This window comes from Dermacentor andersoni, chromosome 11, assembly GCF_023375885.2.
Source record: "Dermacentor andersoni chromosome 11, qqDerAnde1_hic_scaffold, whole genome shotgun sequence".
In the NCBI taxonomy this organism is placed as follows: Eukaryota; Metazoa; Arthropoda; class Arachnida; order Ixodida; family Ixodidae; genus Dermacentor; species Dermacentor andersoni.
Genome location: NC_092824.1, coordinates 75,365,761 through 75,372,846, shown reverse-complemented (window position 1 = coordinate 75,372,846; position 7,086 = coordinate 75,365,761). Strand labels below are relative to the sequence as shown.

General features: G+C 44.6%; 1 pseudogene; it reads right to left on the bottom strand.

Moving 5' to 3' along the window:
• Positions 1-4,213: 4,213 nt before the first annotated feature.
• LOC126518281 (ubiquitin-conjugating enzyme E2 Z pseudogene) lies at positions 4,214-4,975 on the bottom strand (annotated as a pseudogene).
• Positions 4,976-7,086: the final 2,111 nt, after the last annotated feature.

The following is a 7,086-nucleotide window of genomic DNA, read 5'->3' as shown; positions in this document are numbered from 1 at the left end:
TCTTCAACCCTGCTCTCACACTCTCTCTGTAAAGGTCCTCAATCATTTGTTGTAATTCATCTGCATAGTTGCTGAATAGAACAATGTCATCGGCAAACTGAAGGTTGCTGAGATATTCGCCATCGATCCTTACTCCTAAGCCTTGCCAGTTAAATAGCTTGAATACTTCTTCCAAGCACGCAGTGAATAGCGTTATCCTAGCACCCTCTGCTGCGTAACATGTTTGACCGCCGCCTTCGTCAGCTGCTCCGCAGCTCCTGGGGACTGAGGGCCGTGGCTAAATGGCAGGAATCATTCGGGAGGTAGTGGCCGAATACTGCACCAGGGAGGCCAATTACTGTTCTGGTGAGGGAGTGTCTTTGCAGAAGCTTACTGGGCGTTCCTAATTTGGTTGTACCTGGATTAATATAGCCTCACTTGCTCTCGATATCTTTTGCCGGTGTCAGGCGGTACCCCAATTCCAAGCATGCACATGTTCAAGTCGATATAGTTTTATATTTTTCTAAGTTACAGTAGTGCAAAATAAAAATGAAGGCTTCAAATATGGTTGAATAATTAAACGTGAAGGGCTGAATTGACATAGCAGTAACGAAGGTATTTTTCTTAGATCCTTTTCACAAATTTTTATTACTAAAATTATAATATTTCGATGGTCGAAACGAAACCATCTGGGACCACAACAACAAAAAAGCAAATGTATTGTCATAACTTTCGTGTAAATTGGTTTCTGATGTATGATTGCTGATAAATTTTAGCTCTTGTTTCTTTAACCTTAGAGCAGAGTTTCTCTGAAATTAAGAATCTTTATTAAGGTTAACGTGCCAGAAATCTTTAACATAAGTCAATTGGTTCACCTAGGGCTGGGGCAGCTTTTAAACGAAACAGGCTTGTTCCGGTGGGGAGTTTTCAATTTTCCAATCAGGGCATTTAGAATATTTGAAAATTTGTCTCTTGCATGTATGTATGTATGTATGTATGTATGTATGTATGTATGTATGTATGTATGTATGTATGTATGTATGTATGTATGTATGTATGTATGTATGCACGTATGCATGCACGTATGCATGCATGTATGTATGTATGTATGTATGTATGTATGTATGTATGTATGTATGTATGTATGTATGTATGTATGTATGTATGTATGTATGTATGTATGTATGTATGTATGTATGTATGTATGTATGTATGTATGTATAAGCAAGAAGAAAGGGGGGTTAACCGAGGGGCCCGATTTTTATTAACCATATCATAAGAAGCCAACAAACATAGGCACTAAGGAAAACACAGGGGAAAGGACTTGTACTTACTAATTGAATTAAACAAATTATAAACTAATGGAATAGAAAATGGATGAAAAAAACAACTTGACGCAGGTGGAGAATGATTCCACGTCTTTCGCATTAAGCGTGCGATGCTCTACCAATTGAGCTACTACGGCGTAATTTTCCAATCCACTTTCTTGGGTGGATTGGAAATGGATAATGTCACTACTAGAACTGACCCTGGAAGTGTTAGCCAGCGCCAGCATTCACAAACCTTGGCGGTGGATGTGGAACATCCTTTCTGCCGCAGGTGTCACGATTACGTGATCTTTTTGGGTGAAGGCAACTGGTCAATAAACCCACACGTGTTACCTGAAAGCATCAATGTTGCCGGATTCGAGACCCTCGTTATGTAGTGAACGAGAAGAAAGGGGCGGTAATCGAGGGGCCCAATTTTTATTAATCATATCATAGGAGGCCAACAAACATAGACAGCAAGGAAGACATCAAGATTCCTTGGTGTGTCTCCTTGGTTTCCTTAGAAACTGGAAAAAATTGTGGCTGAGCTAGGTGGTACTCCACACTTGGTAACAGCTTAAGGGAGCAAAAACACACGTTCACATAAACGCACGCACTAACACACACATACAAACACTTAAAGGGACACTAAAGGCAAATACTAAGTCGATGTGGACTGTTTAAATACATCTCCAGAAACCTCGCAACGCTTGTTTCCTGCCAAGAAACGACTTAGTTTACGAGAAAATTTTATCTGAAGGGTCCGAATAGCTTTTTCGAAATTCAAATCTCCCGCCACCCAACCGGGGGAGTGGTGACGTTCCATACGCCATCCCCGCCCTTAACTGCTGTCAGTGAGTAAAACAGCGCCCGACAGACGGCGGCACCGAGGCAAGACAGAGCGGCGGATTCGCCGCTGCAGCTGCTTTTTGGTCAGGTGGCGTACACCGTTCGGGCATACCGCGACATTACGTGGAAGTTTAATTCTCTGCTACTTGCAGTTAGGGCGAGTTTCGCGAACCAGCAAAACCAGTGCCGCACTACGACATCAGGAAAGTACTGAAAAGCGAAAGCATGGGCGGTGAAGAGTCGAGCGAAAACGAAATCTTCCGACCGACCGCTTCGTTGTCAACGGAAAATTCAATGACTCCTATTTTTCTGCACGTCAGATGGAACTGAACAATTAGCATTTTATTTCATCTTATAATACAATACGAGGATCTTTTTGGATTGAGTAGTTGAGTACTAGTGACACAGTTTAACTGAGGAGCGCTTTCGGCATCGGGCAAGCGCTTGAATGTCCTGGGGGAGTCTGTAATCACGTTCTCCATTTACCTCGATTTTTCGACTATTAAGGCTGTGTTCACGATAATATTGACGCCTTAGAGATTCTCGAGCACTAATCTGTCACTTTAGCTTGGCTTAGTATATGCCTTTAGTGTCGCTTCACGAACACCGTTGCTGCTTATAACAGAGTACCAAATAGTGAATAAACGGTTGGTGCTGAGCACCTGTGTTGTGGGGGAGAGAAGAGTGTGCTTTTTTGGGTGTGTTTTTGTGTGCATGTGAACGTCTGCGTGTATTGGGGGGGGGGGGAGGTGCTGTCTTGCGCTTTTAAGTTGTTAATAATACGAATAATCTTCGGCCTCCTCTGCCTGCTGTGCACCGAGTCGCAACTATTTACACGTCTCACAAACTTACTCAATTGTGTTACCGCCGACCACGTCTTCCATGTATATATATGAACCAGTACTGTTCGGCAAGCTCAGTGAAAGAATACGAGTGCTGTGGTGGTCTACGGTGGCCACAGAGTCCAACGATGTGGTCTATAGTCTAAGGCTTCAACACCAGGGAGCATGATGATAAAATGTCAGGCTTGAGACGGTGGCCCAAACTGGTAGCGTGTGTTGCTCCCTGTCAAGCTACGAGCTATACATTTTAGCAGTCTATAATCGATATGATATTCTAATTGACGTCAAGGGAAACAAATGAAGCAGGGCAGGTCCTGTAGTGTCCCGGTTAGATAACCGCTGGACCATTAGGGTTACAGAATGGGCACCAAGAGAAGGGAAACGCAGTCGAGGACGGCAGAAGACTAGGTGGAGCGATGAAATTAGGAAATTGGCGGGCGCTAGTTGGAATCCGCTGGCGCAAGACAGAGGTAACTGGAGATCGCAGGGAGAAGCCTTCGTCTTCCAGTGGACATAAAACAGGCTGCTGCTTCTGCTGCTGCTGATGATGATGATAAATCACAGACAACCGTCATTTTCCTTCATTGCGATAGAAAGTAGTCCGTGAGTAAATAATGAAGTATCTCATTTCTTCCTACAAAGGCAAATACGTTATGAAGGACAGCACTGCTTCTGGTGCTAGCTCCGGCGACATCTGCGTTTTCCTGAAGGTACAAAGTATCTCCACGCACTCGCTCTATATATTTCCCCCAGCTGCAGTTGATGATGAACATAGTGTTTTGTGGCGCAACGGCCAAGTATGACCAAAGAGCACCAGGCCAATTGTAATGAGATCGAAGTGAAGTGATAAATTACGAGCAATGGATGTGACGGGGCTGTAAAGGGGCCTAAAAGTCTATTCACGGATTGCAGCCCATTCACGAGTATGTACAGCCATATAGTGCTGCTCACGAGGAGCAATAATATGTATTGCAACAGTAGTATTCATCTACTACGAGTAAACGAACACATACGGACGAAGGAAATATACTTAATGCCCACTTTAATTTTGCGTGCATGAGCTTCAAATATTCCGTATTTTCGCAGCACTCCTTCAATACTCTGGAGCACTTCAGACAAAACACACGGGCAAAGTCTCCGTATAGTGCTCGTCCAGCCATGCGATAGATTAGAAAAAGAAGAAATTTCGTCGCGGCTGACTTCTAGAGAATTGATATGTGAGCTGGTTTGCTGGCATCACTGGTCGGCGGTGGCTGCAGCCGCTTCGTTTTTCTCGGCGACCTTTCCTTTCAGATCTTGAAGCCGTGTCAGCAGGTTTTCGAACTGATAGGTACCTGTGTTCATGCGCATCGGGTCGTTCATGTTGGTTCCAGTGAGATGCAGCCTCGATTTGACCACGTCTTCGTACTTGTCGTACAACTCCGCGAATTTCTTGAACACCGCGTCCTTGAGCGTCTCCGGGAAAGGGGAATCCTCTTGCAGGCAAGCTTCCACCGTGTCACAGACAGCCACCCTGATCGTCTCGTGCTGTATGATCGATTCAAAACGGTCCACGGCCTCTTTCTGGGTAAACGCGGGAATCTCGGACAGCAGCGACTGGATCGAAACGAGAAGGCTGCTTACGGACTGGGCTGGACTCCACCCTGACCCGTGTGTGTTGAGCGTGCTGAGGCAGATGGAGCCGTCCAAGTAGATGTGTTCGTTGAACTTGGTCCGCCCCGCGTCGGTTGTCAAGCAGCGAACGTTGGGCGGCTTCAGCGGGTAGTCGCTGGTACAGCGCACGTGGAAGTGGAAGAAGCCGCCTTCATGCGGCGTGTTCGGCGCGCCCATCACGATGGCGTGGATGTTGGTGATGGATTTCTCCTCGGGCGCGATGAAGATCCCAGGGGGCGGGTCGGCGTTGAAGTCCGCGATGTCTCGCTTGACGCGTAGCAGGCACGCTTGTGGCACGTCTTCCTCCGTCAAGGCTAAGGTCGAAGCTCCTGCTTGGGAGGCCATATATCACCGCCGTCCTCAAGCAGCTAGCTGCTCGAACCAATTTGGAATGACGCGACTGCCAGCCGCCTGCACCGAATCACCGGGATGCCACCGCGTCTTCTTCAGCTTCGTCTTCGAGGGGCGTGTTTGCACGCGCATTGAAATTTGATTCGGTGATTAAAAAAAATGAACCGGAGTATCACGGTTATGCTAAAAGCGAGCGACAGGTTTCTGTGAAAGAAATAGACTTAAAACGACCGTATACAACCACACGAATGCGTGCCTGAATAAACAGCAGGGCATGGTAAAAAAAAAAAAAGAGTAATTGCAGGAAGCACCACCCCCTCTTTAAAATGTTTCCATAGGGATGTCTGCAAAGCAGCTGAAAAACTTATATGCTATTCAAACTGTTTTCTTGATAAATTTCTAAAATATTATGTCCTTTTAAAGGTGAAAGTCTTAGATCTGTACGTTTCAAGATGGCGCTGTGTGGTACAGAAAATATCACCTGAAATGTCACCTCGGGATTAGCCGGGGCCGCGTTTTATCGCGTTTTGTTGGACCCAATAAAAGTTTATTCACTCACGCACTCAAATACCACCTGACCCGAGAAAGATCAGAAGCGAACGAAAGCATGCTCAGCGGCGTATACGAGATTACTAATGTTAAGCAAAGTTAATTAATGATTGATTAGTGATCTGATTAAGGTGTATTTAGGTAAATTAGGGCGTATTAAGGTGTGTTAAGGTTGGTTAGAGTGGATTAAGTAGGATAAACATGTGTTAAGAAGAAATAAAGTGGATTATGGTCGATTAGGGTGGATTAAGGTGGATGAACGAGGATTAAGGTGGTTTAGGCTAGATTCAGGTGATTTATTTATTATTTATTTATTACATACCTACATCGCCCATGCCGGCATTACAGAAGGGGGATTACATTGTGATGGAATAAACAAGTGATCACACACGCAAAGCGCGATAGAACGTCTCACTATTTTATGTATTAACGATGTGAGGCGAAAGAATATCCCATTCTCTTATAGATCGAACAAAAAAGGAATACATAAAGACGTCCCTCCTGAAAAGGAACTCGCAGACCTTCAATGCATGGTCGCGTCTCATCGACGTGTAAGTAGGCGACTTAATATATCCTTCTCTCTCAACCTCCGTTTTTGAATAATAAACAGCGTGAAAAAAATTTCAACCTGAGATTTTTCTTCGTCGGTCTTCTAATGCTTGCCACGAAAATCTAATTTTGCTTCCTCTCCTGCTTAATTTTCTACTACATTTATTAACAACAATGCTAGCTGCCATATGCCGCACTCTTTCAAGCTGTTCCGTGAAATCAGCCGTGTAGGGATACCAACAAATACAAGCGCAATCAAATAAACTACGAACATAAGTCAAATACATTTCATGTTTTAATTTATCCGGTAATTGACCGAAATTACGGCGCAGAAATCACAATGAGCCTATTGCCTTATTCTTAATATGCATAATGCGGCTGTTTCATATGAAGTCAGACGTCATTAAAATTCCTAAACATTTGTATTCCTCAAGTTTTTTTATTGCCACCTTACTCAAGCTATATACATGACTGAAATGAGCGCTTCCTCGTAAGGGTGACTTGAACGCATTTTTGAACATTTAGTGACATTTCCCACGTATTGCACCATCATCATCATCAGCCTAGTTACGCCCACTGCAGGGCAAAGGCCTCTCCCATACTTCTCCAGCTACCTCGGTCATGTACTAATTGTGGCCATGTTGTCCCTGCAAACTTCTTAATCTCATCCGCCCACCTAACTTTCTGCCTCCCCCTACTACGCTTCCCTTCCCTTGGAATCCAGTCCGTAACCCTTAATGACCATCGGTTATCTTCCCTCCTCATTACATGTCCGGCCCATGCCCATTTCTTTTTCTTGATTTCAACTAAGATGTCATTTATCCGCGTTTGTTCCCTCACCCAATCTGCTCTTTTCTTATCCCTTAACGTTACACCTATCATTCTTCTTTCCATATCTCGTTGCGTCGTCCTCAATTTCAGCAGAACCCTTTTCGTAAGCCTCCAGGTTTCTGCCCCGTAGGTGAGTACTGGTAAGACACAGCTGCTATACACTTTCCTCTTGAAGG